Source organism: Scylla paramamosain, chromosome 3, assembly GCF_035594125.1.
Source record: "Scylla paramamosain isolate STU-SP2022 chromosome 3, ASM3559412v1, whole genome shotgun sequence".
Classification (NCBI taxonomy): Eukaryota; Metazoa; Arthropoda; class Malacostraca; order Decapoda; family Portunidae; genus Scylla; species Scylla paramamosain.
This window is the reverse complement of record NC_087153.1, coordinates 37138022-37160521: the sequence shown is the minus strand read 5'-3', so window position 1 is coordinate 37160521 and position 22500 is coordinate 37138022. Positions and strand designations below refer to the sequence as shown.

Below are 22500 nucleotides of genomic sequence, written 5' to 3'. Positions count from 1 at the left end.
CGTCATGTGTGTGTATTTGGCATGGTTTGCAGACAGTGGTAGAGCTGGCGTGCCTTTAACTTTGTCTTCCGCATTTCACTGTTACCTAATGTCATCGCTTAATTTGTGTACATTAACACCACAAATTTCAAGTAGGAATTACGTAACTACATCATTAAACAGTTCACGTAGTTGTGATTGGAATAAACTCATCTGTTTTAATTATAATGGAATTAAAAATGCGAGGATACGGTATTTTTAGTATGGCGTGTGTGTGTGTGTGTGTGTGTGTGTGTGTGTGCCTAACATTCGAGACATCAATAAAAGCTTCCAGAACACCTGGGCAGGCCGCTAATTACCTCTCGCACCTGCAGCACACCACGCCGCGCCAGGTGAGGGCAGCGGCACTGACCCTCAGCTTGACACTCCTGACTTTACCTCTCCTCACCCGCTCTCACCTTTCCATCAGTCCCACTAATCTATTTCTATTCACATTCTTCCCTCCTATCCATTCACCACATCTCGCTTCCCATCACCCTATTTATTTCACCTTACATTCTTCCCTTCTCTCTATTCAGTCGTTCGTATCTGCCTTCCACCATCATTCAGGTGTTCTCACTCACAGAAGCCGCAGAAGCATCGCCTCTTTTGTTCATAGCACTTGTTGGCAATGTCCTGTGCCTGCGTGTCCTGCTTTCATCACATGGCTACGTGAAGATAAATCTCACTTTACTCGGGCCGCAAGCAACACAGGCGGGTCGAGGCGTATGGCGCTTTCGCTCGATACCATTAGCGCTATAATGGTGCTATTTTCAGATGATTATCGCTCTTCCGCCGGTTATGGGTGTGTTCGTTGACTACCACGCCGGGGAGGTGTCACCGCGTGCTTAGCCAGATGAAAGAGTCGGTGTTGTGTCTTACTGGGAGATCCCATAGAACAGGGGTGTCAGACTCATGGCCCGCGGGAGAAATGTGGCCCGCAGGATGGTATTAAGTGGCCTGCAAGTTGGCAAGTGATTTTTCAACTCGATACTATAATTGTTACAGTTGAGGAAACCACTAAATTGTTAAGGCGAAACGTAATAACATTCACCTATTATTTACATGACTGATTTATTTCGTATCTAAATTGCTAGCACATGGTGAACTTCACTCTTGGTAGTATGTATTTACGAGTACATACTATCTTCGAGACCACAACGAAGTACACGACTGGACCTCGAGACTTGAGTTTGACGCCCCTGCTATGGAACACACTGGTGGATGAACATAAGTATTGGTTCTAATGCATTCGTAAGGGACTGGCACCTTTAGTGGGCCTTTTTTTAATGCCTTTTTCGTTGCCTTTGGCCAGAGCCCCTCTTACATAAAATTAAAAGGCACGTATGGTTATTTAAGACACCGGATTATACAGATACAATAGTGCTTCGCAAATTAATGATGTCGATAGGAATACAAAGTCAATTCTCAACACGTGGTTAAACAAGACGTGGATACTTTGGCCAATCAGTAGTCAGTGGTAGTGTTTTCTTGTTCATGTGTCATCAGGTGGCCAAATTGCTCATGCACTGTCATTGGATCTCGAAAGTATTGATCCAGAGTCCTTAGCACTATAATCTATAGCACCACTTCCTTCTGATGGATCCATGAGTGCTCCACGTTTATATATTTGTGTATTCATATGTATTTTTGTGTATTTTTGTGTATTTTTTGTATTTTTTATATTTTTGTGTATTTTTTGTGTATTTTTTCAGTCCCAGAATCTCTTTGCTCCACTCCAGCCCCTTCCTGCTTCTTTCCTTCCTGCATTTTTCCTCACTTTCCTCTTTCCTCTCGTCCCATCACTTCACTCAGCCCTCCTCCTCCTCCTCTTCCTCCTCCTGCGGCCTTCCAATCAAAGTTCAAGGGTTGCATGTTTGCGTTAGTTCATTGTTGTTGTTGTTGTTGTTGTTGCTGTTGTTGTTGTTGTTGTTGTTGTTGTTGTTGTTGTTGTTGTTGTTGATGATGCATCTCTGATTATATTATTGGCTGTTGGTGAGTGATTTCGATAGCGCAAATGGTTTGGATTCTTGTTTTTTTTTTGTTTTCGTGTTTTTTGTGAGTGTATTGCTTATGTTGTTGTTGTTGTTGTTGTTGTTGTTCGTGGTGGTGGTGGTGGTGGTGGTGGTGCTGACGTTACTGCTGTCGTAAATACTGACGTAGGTGCTGACGTAGTTCATGATGTTAGTGGTGACGTGGTGGAGAGCAAAGAGGCACAGGATAATGGTGTCAGCAGCAGAGACAAGTGCGTAATTAAATCCGAGCGAAAATGCTTGCACACACACACACACACACACACACACACACACACACACACACACACACACACACACACACACACACACACACACACACACAGAAAAATGCGTAGGAATTCAGAAAAGAGAAAACACAATTACTGGTTGTTAATTACATTACTTGTTGTTGTTGTTGTTGTTGTTTTTGTTGTTGTTGTTGTTGTTGTTGTTGTTGTTGTTGTTGTTGTTGTTATTGTTGTTGTTGCTGTTGTTCTTGTTATGCTTGCTTCTTCTTCTATTTCTGTGACTTGTTTTCGTTATCATTATTATTGTTGTTGTTGTTGTTATTGTTGTTTCTGTATTATATTCATATTTTTGGTGGTGGTGGTGATGGTGGTGGTGATGGTGCTGCTACTACTACTACTACTACTACTACTACTACTACTACTACTACTACTACTACTACTACTACTACTACTGCCACTGCTACTACTACTACTACTACTACTACTACTACTACTACTACTACTACTACTACTACTACTACTATATACCACCACCACCACCACCACCACCAACAACAACAACAACAACAACAACAACAACAACAACAACAACAACAACAACAACAACAACAACAACAACAACAACAACAGTCATCACCACCACTACTGTTGATACCACCATCACAACTACCATCAACGATAATATCACCACAACTCCTATCACCACAAATGTTACAATAAATACCACCACCAGCACCACCACTACCACCACAATCACCACCGCCTTTCTCTTTCTACGCTGCTGTAAAACTCATTCCCTCCTCCGTCTGTCAGTCAGGCTGTCCATCTACTGACTTACTTGTACTTTTCCCTCTTCTACACACACGCGCAGCCATTCCCTCACCGCGTCAAATCAAGGAGGGCAAAACTCGACCCTCTGTATATGAAACAAGACCCGGCGAATATCTGGGAGGTGGCTAGGGACGCGAGCCTCCTGAAGTAACACCACTGAGGCAGGAAAGTGAGGCTCAGCAAGGGCGTGTGGTATAAGAGTGGAGGATGAGAGTTATTTGGTATTTCTTTTTGTGGAGAGTGGCATGAAGAGAGGAATGATTAATTGGTTTATTGTTTACTTATTAGATGCAATTGCGAGGTCATACAGCGACGTGGGACTCTCCTTTTTGGCGCTTTTCATTAAGGACTGGCACCTTTTTCTTTAGATCTTTTTGTAGGCCTAAGCCGGAGCCTCTCACATAAAGTCTTGTGTCCGTGATTTGTGGGTTGGTATTCTTTAACGCTTTGTTTTGTCATAAGAATAATTGTCAAAGGCCACAAAGATGGATAGCCGAGCTCCTCATGGGTTCAGAACCGTTTTTAAACTATCCGTAGAATTATGAGTTCATTGAAAACGCCAGTATCATCCGGTAGAGCCTGTTAAAAGTAGCCGAGATAAAAAAAAATAAAAAGAAACTTTAAAGAATTCTTGTCAATGGTCGCTGTTCACCAGAGAGTCGGCGAGGAAGGTTCACGAGTGCACGGGTGACGTTCCTCGTGACGGCATCAGTGGGGATCATCTCTGCGGGGGTGGCGGGGCACAGCTTGCGTGGGGCATCAGGCAGGAGAGGGAGTCACGCGCGACGCCAGACCGAACTGCATACTGAGATGACCTTGAGAATGGCTGGAAGGTTTCTCTATTCCTCATCCTTACCCTCGATCAAGTTGCTTTTTTTGAGTGCAAATGCCATATATACTCAAGCACTAAATTCAGATTCTCTTGCTTCCTTGCGTTAAGTTTGTCACCTTTTATTTATTCATTTATTTATTATATTTAGTTTAACATGTTAGGCGACTCATGCATCCAGACTCGTACAAAATCATTCTTCCTGGCGTACGTGTGGAATGCAGTGGTCAAGGCATGCAAAGTGAAGCCTGCAGTTTAAGACGTTTGCTGTCTCCGTCTTTCAACCAAGAAAATAAAATCCTTACCTGTAATTTTTTTCCCATTTCTTTTTTTTTTCGCAAGGCTCCAGAAGCAAGGCGTCTAAGTCTGGGAGGTGCAAGCGTCGTGGAGCCTCCATCTGTCTGCCTCGGTGTGAACTCGAAAACACTCCACGTCTTCGTTTTTCACTTTACGGTCGTTCTTTGTCCGCTGTGTTTCTTGCGACATTCTCTTGAGGAAGTGTGTCAAACTGAGAGTGTGTGTGAGTGAGTTTGTGTGTGTGTGTGTGTGTGTGTGTGCGTGTGTTGCCAGTGCGTGTTTGCTCAGGCTCCGGTTTTTATCCTTGGGTAGCGGCGACGCGAAACCATTCTCTGTTATTGTGTCGCCCGAGCATGACTGTGTCCTCGGTGACCCTGCGTGCTGTACACAGGTGCGGCTTGCTTTTGTATAGATGCTTCCATGGTTTGTCCTGGAACTGTCTTGTTTTGTTTTGGGTTTTCTTTTTCGATGTTCAGGTACAAGGAGGTACATGCAGTGGGGCTTTGTTCGTTTATTTGTTTATTTGTTTGTCTCTTTTTCTCTCGTTCTTTCTTTCTTTTTCTGCCTATCTATTTATCTATCTATCTGGCTATCTATCTATCTATCTACCTACCTATCTATCTATCTATCTATCTATCTATCTATCTATCTCTATTTATCTATTTATCTATCTATCTATCTCTATCTATCTATCTATTTATCTATTTTAGCTATATATCAGTCTTTCTGTCTGTCTGTCTGTCTGTGTCTGTCTATCTATCTAGGGAGGGGGAAGTGGGGGTGAGGGAGAGACATCCCGGGCCAGGAGGCCCACGCGGACAACTTAGCTGAGTATTCTCATTAGTCCCGGGCCTGTGTACTTTTAGGGTACTTGTTATTATAGGCCCACGTGCCCTAAGATAAATAGTTAAATACGACACATTATAGCCATAGGTAGGTAAGGATAGGAAGGAACAGACTCTGTTAAACATCACGGAAGTTGTCCTTTGTTTGTTTTGTGCAGGACACTTCTCTGTTCGTCTTAACAAATACCGCCATCTAACGCAATAGCAAGTGCCATCCTGATCACACGGTGCTGATGCAACTGCTGATGTTATGTCTACTGTACCTCCGCTGTATGTTAGCCGGCGGCACCTCCCGAGGCAGAGAAAAGAGACAGGGAGTGACGCTCGCTGCAGGTGTATGTATATGACATTCAAAATGCTAAGAATGAAAGGATCTAGCAACAGTGAGACAGCTGTAATTCTTAATGAATACTAAATAAAAGGTAGCTAAAATAAATACAATCTGACAGACTTGTCACTGAAATGTCTCCTTCCGTTAAGTTTATCATGCATGACAAAGCGCAGCTCTCAAGCTCCAAAACAAGACTACGAGTACAGTGAGCTTCCTGCAATCAGTAGTAAGTTTGCTACAAGTAATATAACAAATAATGTAGTCAGTTTTCAGGAATTTGCATCTATTTAATGTGATCTGAATGAGACCAAACACATCATTAGTTGCAGATTTAAACCTACTGTTGGTCGTTATACGTAACAGCCTGTCAAGCTGAGAAAAGTGTTGAGTTATAGAAAGTTGTACTCGTAATTAATAGCTGCCTGGTAAGGTGCTGCTTGATGTTTTTGATGGGTATTCTGTGCTTCTTTATTGCTTATCAAGGATTTTTACTGCGCAGTGTTTTCAGTTCACACACGAGTACTATCAGAAGCCGCCCAATTAGTAAACAAAGGCATGAAAACACAGACCTTATATGCGGACAAAACTTCTGTATGCCTTTTGTGTACCTCGCACCATGCATACAATTTATTTATTTTTTTCCTTCCGGAGGTCACAGAAAGAAGACAGAGAGAGAGAGCCTAGTGAGTTGAAATAAAGGAATGAAAGAACACTGCCAGATCTTATATGCGGACAAAATTTCTATATTCATTTTTAAAAACCCTCACACCATTCACCTTTGACATGATTTTCTTTCAATAAGTGATAAGAAGAAAGAAAACGGAGAAAGCTGAGTCAGTTAAAACAAAGGAATGAAAGAAAACGATCTATAAGAACCTACAGTAATACAAGACTCATATACATTTCAAAATACCTCACACCAGACATTCAACTTTGACATAGTTTTCTTTCAGTGTCATAGGAAGAAAGAAAACGGGACAAAACAACAGACAGCATCCGTTAAAATGCATGAGAATAGAATAATACCCCGAACTCCTTGCATACAGGGCAGAGGTGGCTAGGAAATATGCATCTGGTGTGGAAACGTGTAGCAAGTCTGTCAGTGTGGCTATGGGAGATGTGGAGGGGCGTAGTGAGCGGGAGCAGGGGAGTGGAAAGCGTGCAAAGAGAGGCAGAATATAGCGAGAGGTACAACACGGTGACTGGGAGAGAGAGAGAGAGAGAGAGAGAGAGAGAGAGAGAGAGAGAGAGAGAGAGAGAGAGAGAGAGAGAGAGAGAGAGAGAGAGAGTGGAGAGTCCCTCAGAGGACCCGAGTTATCAAGGCAAGCAATCCTTTGATGGTGCGCTGCCTAGCATTGCTCTCGTGTGTGTGTGTGTGTGTGTGTGTGTGTGTGTGTGTGTGTGTGTGTGTGTGTGTGTGTGTCATCCAAACATGAAGGAAATGTAGACTGTTCGCATCTTTGCAAATACATAGCAGAGAGAGAGAGAGAGAGAGAGAGAGAGAGAGAGAGAGAGAGAGAGAGAGAGAGAGAGAGAGAGAGAGGTATGAACTAATAGGCTCATACGAAATAAAGATGATTTGACACAATACCTGTCTGAGAAAGCCATCTTGTGTCCATTAGGTTAATTTGGGCTTGGGTGGTGGTCGTGGTGTCGTGGTGGTGGTGGTGGTGGTGGTGGTGGTGGTGGTGGTCGTGGTCGTGGTGGGGGTGGTGGAAGACACAAATATAAGTATGGTTTGCAAATATATTGTTTTGAATGGTGGCGGTGAGGATTAAGACTGAAAAACTAGTAATGACAGTAAATATTAAAAGATAAATAAGTAAGGTGGTGAAGCTAGTGCTGGGACATTAGTGGTGGTGGTGGTGGTGGTGATGGTGGTGGTGGTGGTGGTGGCGGCGGTGCATCATTACTATTCATGACATGCCCAGAACAATTAATTACAGGGAATTGCTTCATCTGACTCCCCGCCTCACTATTGCGTTACCTGACGCGAACAGTTGAGCGGGAGTAATGAAGCGAGCAGGATTAACCTCTTGCAGTCACCTGTGTGTCTGTCTGAGTGTCTGTCTGCATGTGCCTGTCCTTCTACCTGGCTGGGTGTTGCTCTGTAATTTCTTCTGTTGATTTGGTGGTTTTATCTGGACAGAGACAGGGAAAGAAAGACAGACAGACAGACAAAGACAGAGAAACAGACAGACAGACACTCCTTCTTTTATTGATATGTTGGGTTTATCTGGATAACGACAAACAGAGAGACAGACAGAAACAGACAGGCAGACAGACAGGCAAATATTCAGGCAGGCAAACGGACAGAGAGAGAGAGAGAGGAAAAAAATAAAAGAGAAATAGAGAAATTGTCATGGTGGAATGTGAAGTGTTATGGACAAGAATTCAAGACAAGACAAGAGTTTATTCCCTCATTTTTCAAGACCTGTCTCCCTCAATGCCCTGTCCCTCAGTTGACCATTGAAACGCGGCGGTGTGGCGGCCATTCAGCGGCGGGAGGCTGCTGCTGAGAGCCACACGCCACAACATACCGTGCTTTACTGGGGAGAGGGAGTAACACGCCCCACCGCACGCGTCCCTACGAGAAGAGAACGAGCTGGTGGTAGGGGTGGTGATGGTGGTGGTAGTGGAAGAGCGGCAGACCATTGGGTTTATCGAGTGAGTGATAGGACGGAGGGAGACTGGGAAGGATAAGGATGAAGGGAGACTAAAAAAGGGCAAAGTGAGCGGAGAGAGTAAAGGGGATATAAAAAAAAGAAAGAAAAATCGGCTTCAGTCACAATCCAGGGCTTGTATTTTGGGCTTCCACGAGGACTGTTTTCTAAAGGCACAGAGACGATTGATCATGGTCTCATAGGTAGTTCTTCCAATGATGGTGCAGAATCCTTGTTGAGTACCATTGGTCATGAAATAAGATAAGGTAAAAAAAAAAAAATGAAACGCACACACACACACACACACACACACACACACACACACACTAGAAATGCTGAATTGCCCAAAAAACATGAACCACAGACAAAGATTACGAGTGTTGTGGCGGACAGATGAACAGATCAAAAGCCAGACTGTTTACGAGGAATGATTCAGTGCATAGGAGGAAGAAAGGACGGGCGATAAAGTAACAAAAAAAAAAAAAAAAAAAGATATATACTACTTGACCGACAAAATGCTATAAACAAGAGCCAAGAATTACGAGTGTTGTGGCGTACAGATGAACAGATCAAAAGGCAGACTGTTTACGAGGACCGTCACAGTACGTGGAGCGAATAAAGGATGTATAGTAAAGTAACATGATAAAAAAAAGGCATGATAGAAACTACGATACAGACAAAAGTAATAAAGAAAAAAAAAACAAGAATTACTAATGTTGTGTCGTACAAGTAAATGAATCAGAAGGCAGGAGGAAAATTTATGAGTTAACCAGAAGGAGGAACAAAGGACTGAAAGTATTGATGAGGTGCTACATGTGAAAGAAAGAACAGTAATAGGAAGAAAAGATAACTCTCGCGAGAAAGAAAGACAAGTTTGTAAATTGAAAGGAAGAAAAAATGTGAAAATGTCGATAGAATAACAGAAGACAAGTAAGCAGTTTCTAATCTGAAAGAAAGAATAAAAAGGAAAACATCGGTAGAATAGAAACACAAAGGAGCTGTGTGAGTGACTGAAGACAATTAGTAACATGAGGAAAGTGATGGTGTGAATCGCTTTAATCTCATCCCCTGTGCTGATACCGTGTAGGCGGCCTGACTTGCTCCTCCTCCCCACCCCCCCACACAAACAGCATGCGACTGTGTACAAGGTCAGAAAACAGCCACAGCAATGCCAACTTAAGAATGAGGGGAAATTAATGTAGGAGACAGTCACGATGGAGACGAAAGTGGCGGTATCCGGTTGAGTAAAAGTTGGATAGGTATAGTACGTAGACTTCAGGCAGTTTCAGCTCAGAACAGGCCACCATTGATTCATGAGGAAGGGTGAGGAGGTCACGCGAGTCACTATGGAGTTAATGAACAGTTATCCACAATGCCGTGTTCATAAAATTGAGAAAAGATTAAACAAGTTAGTGAAGCAACATTTATTCAGTCGTCATCCAAAGAATTCAGCCTCCATTGCGCCACAAAGTCCAGCCATGAATCTTGCCCAAAATTGTGGAGATGCGGGGCATCGATCCCCGTGCCTCTCGCATGCTAAGCGAGCGCTCTACCACTTGAGCTACATCCCCTGGTGGTGGAGGTGCCGGGGATCAAATCCGGGACCTTTCACTTGCAAAGCGAACACTTTACCACTGAACTACACCCCCCGTGTTATGTGTTGGTCACTTGCAACATTACTAAGGAGGAGTGTGAGGGACCAGACCCTGTATTCCCTTCAGCAATCTGCCTTTGAGGAGCGTGACGCGCTTGGCCAAATATTTTGCCTAAGATACAAAGACTGCCCGGCGTGAGCAGACCTTGCTTCTGGAGATCTTGATTTTGTCCACCTTCAGTAATGGCAGCATAGAAGGTAGTACCCATCAGCGTGCCTCACAGCACACACACTGCCAATTGCGACAGTTACTTTTGTGTTGTGAGGCTCGTGCTGTGCTTCAGGTGACGCTGACATGGTTCACATCCAGTCACGGGCACGAGGGATTGGCGAGGAATCAGACTGCTGAGGGCAGCTCATGGTCTGATCCATAATAATAATGCTAGTGTTGCAAGCAATTCTTGCACAACGCGGGGGTGTAGCTCAGTGGTAGAGCGTTCGCTTTGCATGTGAAAGGTCCCGGGTTCGATCCCCGGCACCTCCACCACCAGGGGATGTAGCTCAAGTGGTAGAGCGCTCGCTTAGCATGCGAGAGGCACGGGGATCGATGCCCCGCATCTCCACAAGTTTTGGGCTCAAGATGCATGGTTTGATTTTGAGACCCAGTGTGTGCGGTAAAGTGTAGCAGCAGCTGCTGCCACTCATCTCAAGACATTAAATGTATCAAAAACCCAAAACTGTGGAGAAATCCGTATTTTCTCTCAGGCCAAGTACTTGCTTGTAACATTTAGTAATTAATGCCTAACTAATGTAGCCTCTCGTAACTTCCTACTGCGGGACTTAGCACGCCCACATCGTCCCGCGCCCCTACGTGGTGATGATGTGGTTAGTGTTTAACTTGTGCCACACAATTAGGTGAGTCACCACGCGTTGCCAGAAAGGATGGTGAGCAGAGGTGATGGTGGTGGTGGTGGCGGCCTAGCTGTGCTGCATTATGCCTGTTACACTCTGTCTGATGACACATTGTGAAACTGTTAGGATAAACAATCTGAACATTGTAAAGGTGTGCACAGCAGTAGCACAACTTGTGGCAGACACAGCGGAACGCCGCCAAAGACTATTTCAAATTTATTCTCTTCATCCCGACGCAGAGAAATGTTTTTCCATTACTGGTTGATTTAATTAGTATTTTCATTTAGCTGAAGCGACGCCACAAAGGCTGCCTCGCGCCACGCTGCGGCGCTCACGCTTTAGAAATGAAGGCGAGTAAAGATTTGTTTGGTAATGCAAGTTGCAAGCATACGACACGGGGGTGTAGCTCAGTGGTAGAGCGTTCGCTTTGCATGTGAAAGGCCCCGGGTTCGATCCCCGGCACCTCCACCACCAGGGGATGTAGCTCAAGTGGTAGAGCGCTCGCTTAGCATGCGAGAGGCACGGGGATCGATGCCCCGCATCTCCACACTTTTCGGAATATGATTAATGTTGTTGGTTCTGTGACGCCGTGTCGAGTGTTGCTGCTGCTGCTGCTGCTGCTGTGATACGAAGCGAGGAACACATTCTGTAATTTGATTTTCCTGTTTTTAAATAGAGATAGATAGTTTTATGGTATGTCGGTGAAAACGAAGGTGAAATAAAAAATGCAAACGTAAGCCTGGAGACAATGCTTCATGTTTTCATTGATTAATTTGATCCTTCCAACATTCATGTAAATCAGTCTGCGCAGATTTCGATTACCATCACCGACTCTGTCCTTTCCTCTCCTGACGAAACTCCTGACGAGACAAAAGCACCGCGACCTGAATATTCCCCGGCCACAAACAACGGACGCCTGGTGGAGAGAGAGAGAGAGAGAGAGAGAGAGAGAGAGAGAGAGAGAGAGAGAGAGAGAGAGAGAGAGAGAGAGAGAGAGAGAGAGGTACACTTACATATGACATTAAAGGCAATAAGAGTCTAAAAAATCATTCACATAAGTTTAATAAGTAATGATGTAAAAAACAAAAAAACAAAACAAAAAAAAACAAAACAAAAACAAGATGTCTGCAATGTGAATAATACATGGAATAAAAGGTAAATCCGTGTTGAAACAGTGCTAAGAGTATTGACTTTCCAAAGGGAGGCACTGGTGGCTCGGATGGAATGGAGACAGAAGTGGTGCGGGGAAGGAACGTTCTTGATTGGAGAGAGAGGACTGCTTGCAACCTCCCCGCCTCCCTCTCGGCTCCCCATCGTTAAGGGTGACATTACTATTATTGATTCTTTCCCTCACAAGTCAAATACTAATTAGTGAAAAGAGATCAATGGCACACACACTTTCTCGGGTCACCATCGTTAAGTAAGCATATTTTCTCTTTTCATATTGGGCTCAACTTTGCTCCTATGTGCTTCTTATGACTTTTTCTTGTTAATGAATGGAGGTACACATTTGAAAAGTAGGAAAGAAATAAATGATACGTATAGGAAGAAAGGAAATAAAAATGATTGATAGAAAAGAGTACAATGCAAGTTAAGAAATAAACCCTTGAACGGTAATATGTGTGTATTTAGGTAGATAAATAGATAGATGAATAGATAGATATATAGATACACAGACAGATAGATCACACATCACACATCAACGTACATATACATAGAAAGAAAAAAAAAAAGAAAAACATCACGCAACTCCACTTGGTTCTCTCTTTTATTCTATTTCCCCTTGCTGAGATCCCAGGGTTTTGAAGTGAGCCCCTGGTGTTAGGCGTCCTCTGGTGTTGGCCCCCCCCCCAGCCCTCCAGTGGACGCCCCGGGGTTGCTTAGTGATGAGCCTGTGATGGATGGAACGAAATTTAGACAAACAACCTATTTTATTATCTTGCCGCCCAGGTATGTGTGTGTGTGTGGGGGGGGGTACTGTTGAGGCAAGGTATGGTGGTGGTGGTTGTAGTAGTAGTAGTAGTAGAAGTAGTAGTAGTGTTAATGGTAGTAGTGGTAATAGTACAGGTGGCGGTGGTGGTAGTACTTGTAATGGTGGTAATAGTGGTGATAGTGCTGGTGTTGTTGTTTGTGGTGATATTGAGGCAGAGCTTGGTGGTGGTGGTGGTGGTGGTGGTAAAAGTAAGACTGTGATATAATACGTCATAACTCTCTGTCCTCCGCCATGCATCTTGTAGTACTTCCGTCTCGACCAGTCTTGCTTCGACTCGTGAATCACACCGGCCTCACCTCCTCTGTTCACCCTACACACGAACCAAGCGTCTAAATATAACCAGACCAAGTAATTACACATTTCTACCACACTTTTAACACTTTAGATGGACAGTCGCATTGAAATCACCATTAGAAGAAGTCACGCATCTGCTTCGCGCATTTTTACTCAGCTCGAACCGCCACAAGTGAAACCTCAACCCGCGTCGCTTCCTTCCCTGTCCACTGCTTCGCTCTCATCCGCCATTTCCGCGGCGTGAGTGTCTGTGAGTGATGTTGTTCGCCTTATCGTGAATATCTTGTGCCATCCTGCCGTGACGAGGGGTGATCTGCTGTCCTGTGTGCGGCGCAAGGTAAAGTGACGTTGTGTGATGGGTGTTGTGTTCATCTGGAGGCTGTGGGGCAATGTTTATAAGTGATGAGGATAATAGAAACGAACTAAATTAAGGTCATTTACAGTGTTGGTTTTTGTTTTCGGAGCTTTCGTAGGTTTTGCATTTTGTATGCCAAAGTTGTATCATTGTGAAGAACTGATTACTTGGAATGAGGTAGGAGGAAGATGAGGAGGAGGAAAGGTAGATAGGTATATAGGATGATAAGGCAAGCTGGGCGCCCCAACCTCGTGTCCCCGCGTCACCTGGTTGTTGTGATGTCATGGAATACATAACGCTTTATTGGTGGTACTACTACTACTACTACTACTACTACTTCTACTACTACTACTACTACTTCTATTTCACGTCTACTATCGCTGTTACTGGTGGTGCTTGAACGTTACAATTGCCCTAACCAGCCTGACACTCACGCGTGTATCCCCCTTGTGGCGAAGCTCGGCGGGGAACACGACAACAGGACAGTGGCACTGGCAGCCGCGCCCGCGGGACCCACACACCACAGTGTAGGTCATTGGAATATTTGATGGTCACGTGAGCGTCGCTTTCAACTGGAGGCCAAACACGTGCGGAGATTATTATTATTATTATTATTATTATTATTATTATTATTATTATTATTATTATTAGGTAGCGTCAGTTTTCTTCGATAATTTGTAACTGTTGGCGAACTTCAGATGAAGGCTCTTCGTACACTGCAGTTGTGATCAAGGAGATTTTTAAAAGTTATTGCTTCCTTCCTGCCGAGTGTTTGTGTGACGGTAACACCTGCAGCAGAGACAGCTTGCTCCCGTGCGTGGCCACCGTCCAGGCAGGGGGTGACGAAGTGGTGGGGTAGTGGAGTCGGGGTCTGGGACGGGATCTGGTGGATGGTGCCTGGTGCCTGGTGGTGTCCCGGTGGAGGGTCGCGTCGGCCTAAGCTTCCTTTCCACTTAGGGGGGACTGGTAATCCCTCCACACACCAGAGGGGGTTGAGCTAAGTCTTTTTTTAGAGGGCGCTCATCCCTGCCGCCCCACACGCCGGCACGCTGCGCCGCCCACCCGCCCGCGATAGGCTGCACGGGCGATATTTTTAGCTTCTCCAATTTTTTTTCTGTTGTGAAATATTCTGGTTCAGACTGGAGGTACATAAGGCAGATTTATTGCACATCGTCATGCTTATTCATTCTTATTCAACTTTTTCTCCGTTTTTATGCGACACCGTATGATGCTTTTGTTTTTTGGTGCTTATCTGCAATCACAGTAATTAAGATTTAACGCCTAAGTTATTATTAAATACAGAGGAAAATATTTGGTAGACATTTTTATAATTTTTCGTATGTGATCTTGTTTCGAATTTCTTATTAGAGCTGCAATCAGTGTGGCCCGCTGCCAGGACACAAGCATCACGTAGCAGCAGAGGAGAAAAAAGGGTCATCTTTACGAGAAACCGAGATCAAATGACCTCAGACCACATCAAAACTTATCACAATACAGTCTAAAATCCCACTGCTAAAAACTCACCTGGCGTTCATGGGAGGTTTGCGGTGGAATGCCCGATAAGAGTGACCGCGTATGTTAAGAATCCTGCCGCACACAAACTAGTAATCTGAAATGCGGCAGTGGTCACTCGCAAGGGTCCAAGATGGCGTAAGTAAAACCCTTCACTAGCGTCTGTCTTAATTTCCCCCCCCCGTGATGAATATTCCCCCCCTCCCACACGACCATTTCAATTGCAAGACTTACTGTAAATTAGTTTAGGTCAAGTTAGGTTTTGTTAAGAGGAGTTTTCGTGGATGAAATTTACATGGTAGTGAAGCGGATTCCCTCCCATTGGTATATTTCTCCCATGATTATTCCATCTACAACACTTCTCCCTCATGATGAATTAGTTTAAGTCAAGTTAGATTTAGTTGGAGTTTTTCGAGAATGAAATTACCCGGGCAAAAATTTTCAGAGGAATAGCGAAAGAGATTCCTCCCACTGGCATATTCCACCCCCCCTTGACATTTCCACCTCCAAGATTTTCCTCTAAAACTCCTTTCCTCATTGTAAATTAGTTCAGGTTAAGTTAAATTAGGAAATATCATTGGTGAAGAGAGGAGTGGCGAAGCAGAAGATTCCCCTACAGGTAAACATCCCCATGACCATTTCACCTGCAAAATTTAATTACTTTCTCGTGATAAATTAGTTTGAGTTCAGTTCGATTAAGGTTGGAGTTCTCATAGCTGAAGCAGGTGGAATTTACAGAGAGGACTGGCAAAAGAAGATTCCCTCCCGATCACTCATCCTACAGAACTTACTCTAATCTTACTTTCCTCATGATTAATTAGTTTATAGTTTAAGTCAAGTTAGAAGTAAGTTAGGCCTCCTCCTGACTACTCCACCTACAAGACTTACCCTAACCTTACTTTAATCATGACTAATTAGAAGAAATTTACGTAGGTGAAGTTACTTAGGAGTAGCTAAAGACACTAACGTTTACCTCCTCCTGCTCTTAGTACCCAGCGAGTAACAGTAATACACACAGGAGCTCTTACAAGGAGGTTTGGTGAGGCCCTTACGGAAAAGCAGAGCCGCCGGGACAAAGTGGGGCGGGGAGGGAGTGGCGCTGGGGAGCCTGAGACACAAAAGTCTTGAATTTGAGATCGATGTGAAAAATAGTGGCCTCTTTTTCTGTCTGTTTCATTCTGCCTATAGGAGTGTGTCTTATCTACATCATTGGAGGAGGAGGAGGAGGAGGAGGAGGAGGAGGACAGGTGCATTATTTAGAGCAGGCGGAGGAGGAAGAAAAGAGTGTGGGAGCAGGAAGAGAAGTGGAGAAGGGAAGGAGAGAATTTCTGAAGCAGGAAAGGAATTGGAGAAAGGCGGAAGAGGAAGGTAAGGAGGAGGAAGAGAAAGGAATGAGGAGTCAGTGATGATAACTGTGGTAGGAGGAAGATAGTTTGGGAGTGGGAAGAGAGGAGGAAATAGGAATGAGGGAGAATATTTGAAGGAGGAAAGGAATGAGAAAGTGAAAGAGGAGGATAAGGAGGAGAAAGAGGAAGAAATATGAATGAGAGACTAGTGATGATGGTGATGGTTGTGAATGTTATAAAGGAGAAAGATGATGATAAGGTGGAGGATGCAAAGAGAAGAGGGAAGAGAGAAAAAAAAAAACTGGCGAAACAAGAGTAAAAAAAAAAAAAAAGAAGATAGAAAGGAAAAAAAAGAGCAGGAAATACTGACATGCTTTTCCACTTTGTCTTCGCTTTTATTATTTTCTTTATACACATTTCCAACATTTTTTTTTATCATTTAGTTTTTATTTTATTGGATATTTTCATTCCGCATGGCTGCCTGTCTGTGCACCCACCCTCTCTCTCTCTCTCTCTCTCTCTCTCTCTCTCTCTCTGTTTTTCAGCTTCCACCCACGTCACTGTGTTAAGAGTCACATGGAGTTACATAGGGAGAACATATACCACCTCTATAGGACTCATGTAGGGCGTGGGAGGGTACTGGAGGAGGAGCAGCAGGAGGAGGAGGAGGAGGAGGAAGAGGAGGAGGAGGAGGAGGAGGAGGAGGAAGAGGAGGAGGAGGAGGATTTGGAATGACCCCTATTCGTTTGCAAGTTTAAAGGGAGGTACTGGTTGTGTGTGTGGGAGAGAGAGAGAGAGAGAGAGAGAGAGGGAGAGAGAGAGAGAGAGAGAGAGAGAGAGAGAGAGGGTGAACAGGTATGTATCCTTTTCGTAAAACTGGTGAATATTACGATGGGAATTTGATTTCTCTACCTTTGTTTGATTCCAGTTTTTATTTTATTTTTTATTTGTTCTATGTATGGTGCGTTAACGTCTGTGAATAGTTATTAAAATTTCGTCCGGTCTATTTTTTTGGCTTTGAGTTTGTGATGATTTTCTCCTTTTGTTTATGTACTTTTTAAAATACGAATATATTATTTTTTTCTAGTTTCGTTTTTCCTTCAGATTTTTTAAATTTTTTGTGTCGCAACGCATTTCTTTCAGTTTCTTCCATTCTCCTTTTTCTTTTCTTTAATTATTTTAATCTCTTCTGTGTTTTCTTCTCTTATTTTTATACTATTTGGTAATGAAATGTTTGTCTCTTTCTCACTTCTTGCTTTCCTATGTAACATTTGTCTGTGTTTGTCTGTCTGTCTGTCTGTCTGTCTGTCTGTGTCTGTTTTGTCTGTTAGTGTACGAGTATCTGCCTTTTTGTCTGCTTTTGTCAGTATCTGTGTTTGTCTTTGTCTATTCTTTATTCATCCCCCCTCTCTCTCTCTCTCTCTCTCTCTCTCTCTCTCTCTCTCTCTCTCTCTCTCTCTCTCTCTCTCTCTCTCTCTCTCCAATCAGTGCTCTCGAGTTTCTTTGCCCTCTACTAACTGACTGACTGACTGATTGACTGACTGAATGAATGAATAACTGATTGACTGATTCGTCAGTGCGTGCTTCGAGGTTTTTGGCTTTTATTTAATTGGTCTCTCTCTTTTGTGCATTTTGCGGTGTGTGTGTGTGTGTGTGTGTGTGTGTGTGTGTGTGTGTGTGTGTGTGTGTGTGTGTGTGTGTGTGTGTGTGTGTATGTGTGTGTCGTTGTCCTCTGCCTGTATCTTCGTTTCTTGCTTTCTCTTTTTATGTATCATTTATAGTTCTGTTCTTACCTTTGTTCCTGTTTGCCTCTCTTCTCCCCAAAATTGTTAATCACATACATTCATTTAATTAATTATTTGACTGAGGTAGAGACGAAACAGAGGCGGAATAAATTTATTAATACATTCATTAGTTATTAGTTTATTAATTAATCGTGGCTAAGGAAGAATAGATCTATTAATAAGTTCATTCGTCTTTTTCATTAATTAATTAACTGAGGTTGACGGAGATGTAGAATCAATTTACTAGTAAATTGATTCATTGCATTAATTAATGCAGTAATTGTTGCAGAGGCAGAGGCAGAATTAACTTTTTTTTTAATGTAATACTTCTTTTAATTAATTGAGGCAGAGGGAGAGGCAGAATAAATTTATTAACACATTAATTGATTTCATAATTAATTTATTATAAACATGTTAATAACATATTAATACAAAAATAAGTATAACTCTAATAAAAGGAAAACGTCCATACAATACAAAAAAATATATAAATTGAAGGATATAGTGCATGTGAAGAGGAAAAATGGAAAAAAAAAGAAAAAAAAAATAGCGAGGAAACAGGAGAGATGGCAAGATGGCTGGAAGGAGAATCTGAGTGTCCTCTTTGTTCGCCAGCGTGGCACAGATCCCGCTTGTTGCTGCCCCTGTGCCTCGTGTTGATCTCGTCCTTCATTCACTTCAATTTGATTTCGTCATTGTTCTTCCAGTCTTCATTTCTGTGTCTCCGTCTGTCTCTCTATTTACTCGTGTTTATTTTGTCTTTGTCCTTCCTTTTCCTTTTTTTTTGTTTTTTAGTTTTTATTTATTGTGTCTTATAATTACTGGCAGGATCCTGAAGCTTGAAACCCAGAATTTTTTTCTCTCTCTCTCTCTCTCTCTCTCTCTCTCTCTCTCTCTCTCTCTCTCTCTCTCTCTCTCTCTCTCTCTCTCTCTCTCTCTCTCTCTCTCTCTCTCTCCCGAAAGCTTTCAGAGTCTCTATCATTTTCAATTTTCGTGAAATAAAAGAGAAAATAATCCCTTTGTCAACACATCCCAACTCTCTCTCTCTCTCTCTCTCTCTCTCTCTCTCTCTCTCTCTCTCTCTCTCTCTCTCTCTCTCTCTCTCTCTCTCTCTCTCTCTCTCTCTCTCTCTCTCTCTCTCTCTCTCTCTCTCTCTCTCTCTCTCTCTCTCTCTCTCTCTCTCTCTCTCTCTCTCTCTCTCTCTCTGTCTCTCTCTCTCTCTCTCTCTCTCTCTCTCTCTCTCTCTCTCTGCTGTTTTTAGTGATTGCAAGTGAGTGAGTGAGTGAATGAGTGAATGAGTGTGTGTGTGTGTGTGTGTGTGTGTGTGTGTGTGTGTGTGTGTGTGCGTGTGTAACAGGTACTAAGAACTATTTGAAAAATGAAGTAGTTGGAGGAGGAGGAGGAGGAGGAGGAGGAGGAGGAGGAGGAAAAGTAGTCCACAGCAAAGAAAAAAAAAGTAGAGAAAACTGTTATGAGAGAGGAGGAGGAGGAGGAGGAGGAGGAGGAGGAGGAGGAGGAGGAAGAAGGAGGCGGTGAAAGAGTACTAACACAGGCATTAATTAACGCAAATGGAAATGTCATTCTTGAAGTCCTTGCGTGATGGGAAGGATTGGGAGGCGCGGTAATGAGCAAATACAGGGAGAAAAGTATGCTGCAATCACTCTCTCTCTCTCTCTCTCTCACACACACACACACACACACACACACACACACACACACACACACACACACACACACACACACACACACACAACTGCAATTACTGAAAACAGGAGGAAGTGAAGATAATTCTTTTGGAGAGAGAGAGAGAGAGAGAGAGAGAGAGAGAGAGAGAGAGAGAGAGAGAGAGAGAGAGAGAGAGAGAGAGAGAGAGAGAGAGAGAGTTAGTTGGGACACATTTAAACTATAATGAGGGTGACAATTGTGGTGATAAGATAATAATAGTGATGATAATGCTGACAGGCTGAGAGACAGGATATTGATAAGCAATAATAATGATGCAGCCAATTTTCAACACAAGCAAAACAAAATAAGCTAAATAGTTCCCCCCTCACAGTTATAATCCCATTTTCTTTTTGGGAACAAATTTCTAGCGTTTTCTATTCAATTTTTCTCCTGTACCTAATCTCCTCGATACCTAAAAAAGCAAAAAAAAAAAAAAAAAAAAAAAAAAAAAAAAAAGTGATTACATATATTGAGACAGGTGAGCATAGCGACTGACCTTGGCGCAGTAACTATTGCTGTGACATTGAAGGGCCGGACGAGGTGCAAGAAACAGATGCTTGTCAATTATCTGTAAACATCAAAGACTTCACTTGACCAACCTCACATAACACACATTGCACTAGTGAATATCAAAACAAATATCGTATCCGGTTTAAGTTTGCATCGCCTCACATTACAAGAGAGAGAAAGAGAGAGAGAGAGAGAGACGAGAGAGAAAATATTGAAGCAAACATATATGAGGTGCGGGAGTGAATAGATTGCAATGTCTAGGAGAAGAGAAAGGACTCGGGGCTGCACAATACGCGGGCCGATCGCTGCAGCCCAAGATAAATAGAGTCTCGGAAGGACCTCAGCAGAATTTGGGCGCGGCTACGTAAATAGGAAACGTCATTCATCGCGAGCAATTTTGTATACCTTCCTCTTCTTGCGTAGTGAAGGAGGGAAAGTAAAAAAAAAAATAACAATTAGTATGAACTGGATAAAACTTAGTGCAGTTTATTCCATTTCTTTACTGCCACTAATAATAATCATCATACACCACTTAAAATTCTCTCTCTCTCTCTCTCTCTCTCTCTCTCTCTCTCTCTCTCTCTCTCTCTCTCTCTCTCTCTCTCTCTCTCTCTCTCTCTCTCTCAGCCTTTTATTAATGTTCACATACCTTCGACTCATCCTTTTCAGTTCCTGTTTCTTCACTCCCCATTCCTCTCCTTCCCTCTTCTCTCCCTCCCTCTTTCTCCCTTCCTTACCATCCCCATATTCCTCCAATCGTACTCTCCTCTCCTCCATTCCCCCTCCACCTCTCCCCACCACCTCCTCCTCCTCCTCCCTTAGCCTTCTTCCCACCCGGAAATTCACAGTTAGAGAATTGGTAATTGGAAAAGTTACAGAAAGTTACCGGAACCGAGAAATGCCTGTGACTCGCGCCCCAGGAAAGAGTAACCTGATTGTTCTGCGTGTTGAGAGGTGGGCGGGTGACGAAGGAAGAGGGGGCGAGAGGAGAGAACGTGGGGGAGAGAGTTGGTTGGAGGAGAAGGGAGGGAAAAATGGTGGGAGGGAAGATGTGGGGAGTGTGGCTGGAAAAATTAAGGGTAAGAGGAAGGTGGGAGAGTTTGGGGGATGGGGTGGGGAGAGGAGAGGGTATGGGGAGACAGGTGGGTGGAAGAGATGGTGGGGAGAGGACAGGGAGAGTTTACGAAGAGGAGGAGGAGGAGGAGGAAAAAGAAGAGGACGGTGATGATGATGATGATGATGATGGAGGAAGAGAATGCAGAGAGAGAGAGAGAGAGAGAGAGAGAGAGAGAGAGAGAGAGAGAGAGAGAGAGAGAGAGAGAGAGAGAGAGAGAGAATTAAGAAGTGTGGAAGATTATGAGAACGAGGAGGAGGAGGAGGAGGAGGAGGAGGAGGAGGAGGAGGAGGAGGAGGAGGAGAGTTTTTATAATGTCCCTTGCAGTTTGTCAGATTAATGTTTACAATTATTAACTTTTATCACCAAGGAAAATATGTTGAGGTAAGATAGTGGTGTGTGTGTGTGTGTGTGTGTGTGTGTGTGTGTGTGTTCGTGCTCCTTGTCTATCTGTATCTTCATGCCTTGCCTTCTTTCTTTATTGTATTATTTGTTGTTCCTTCTTGATCTTTGTTCCTGTGCATCTCTTTTCGTTTTATCTGTTCGTCTATGTATTTTTTCTCTTTCTCTCTCTCTCTCTCTCTCTCTCTCTCTCTCTCTCTCTCTCTCTCTCTCTCTCTCTCTCTCTCTCTCTCTCTCTCTCTCTCTCTCTTTCATACATTCTGTCCTTTCTTCCATCAATACTTCTCTTCTTTTTTGTATTCTTTCTTCACTTCACTCTTCCAATCTTCCTCTCCTATTATATTTTCCTTTCCTCCCCCTCCCCTCCCCCTCCACCCCCACACACACCCTCCTCCCCTTCCCTACTACACCTTCCCTCGATTCTCACACTCCTCTTCTCCATCTCTCTAGTCTCACACACGCACTCACACCCTCCTTCCTTCCCTCCTTCCTTGCCCATACACATCCCTCCCTACACATCCCTCGATTCCTACATTCCTCTTCCCCTTCTTCTCCCTCTCCCTCCTTCAGCGTTTTTCGTCCCGTCGCAGTGAAGGGCAAAAAGTCGCGGCACTCAGTAATGAACTTTGAATGAGGTTGTCAAGTCGGTGGGCAGCGCTGAGGGCTCCCGTGATGTGTGCAGCCGCGGCAAGACAGGTGAAAAATACAATAGCCTTCCTTCGCCATACTGAAAGAGGCGCTGAAGGGGGAATAAGGGAATAGTGATTGTTTTTTTTTCTTGGTCATGTGTGGGTTGTTGTGGCGAGGAGGTTAGATTGGGTTTGTGTGCGTGTGGTGGGAGAGTGGATAAGGGTTTTGTTTGTTTGTTTGAGTGTTTTAGTG

At 43.6% G+C, this 22500-nt stretch overlaps 1 long non-coding RNA gene and 6 other non-coding genes across 8 annotated transcripts in view; 5 read left to right on the top strand and 2 right to left on the bottom strand.

Annotated features, from left to right (window-relative positions):
• Window positions 1-9575: 9575 nt before the first annotated feature.
• On the bottom strand, window positions 9576-9648 carry Trnaa-agc (transfer RNA alanine (anticodon AGC)). Its single transcript has one exon. It is a non-coding gene; the product is annotated as a tRNA-Ala (tRNA).
• Window positions 9649-9654: 6 nt separating this feature from the next.
• Trnaa-ugc (transfer RNA alanine (anticodon UGC)) lies at window positions 9655-9726 on the bottom strand. Its single transcript has one exon. It is a non-coding gene; the product is annotated as a tRNA-Ala (tRNA).
• Window positions 9727-10143: 417 nt separating this feature from the next.
• Window positions 10144-10215, top strand: Trnaa-ugc (transfer RNA alanine (anticodon UGC)). The gene has a single exon. It is a non-coding gene; the product is annotated as a tRNA-Ala (tRNA).
• A 6-nt stretch (window positions 10216-10221) lies between these two features.
• On the top strand, window positions 10222-10294 carry Trnaa-agc (transfer RNA alanine (anticodon AGC)). Its single transcript has one exon. It is a non-coding gene; the product is annotated as a tRNA-Ala (tRNA).
• A 685-nt stretch (window positions 10295-10979) lies between these two features.
• Trnaa-ugc (transfer RNA alanine (anticodon UGC)) lies at window positions 10980-11051 on the top strand. The gene has a single exon. It is a non-coding gene; the product is annotated as a tRNA-Ala (tRNA).
• A 6-nt stretch (window positions 11052-11057) lies between these two features.
• Window positions 11058-11130, top strand: Trnaa-agc (transfer RNA alanine (anticodon AGC)). Its single transcript has one exon. It is a non-coding gene; the product is annotated as a tRNA-Ala (tRNA).
• A 1924-nt stretch (window positions 11131-13054) lies between these two features.
• LOC135094835 (uncharacterized) overlaps window positions 13055-22500 on the top strand; it is a 162285-nt gene continuing 152839 nt past the window's right edge. Inside the window, exon 1 of one of the 2 annotated variants that reach the window (XR_010263995.1) lies at window positions 13055-13207. This is a non-coding gene — a long non-coding RNA (uncharacterized LOC135094835). The remainder of the gene's footprint in view (window positions 13208-22500) is intronic. The other variant, XR_010263993.1, reaches the window with a different exon arrangement.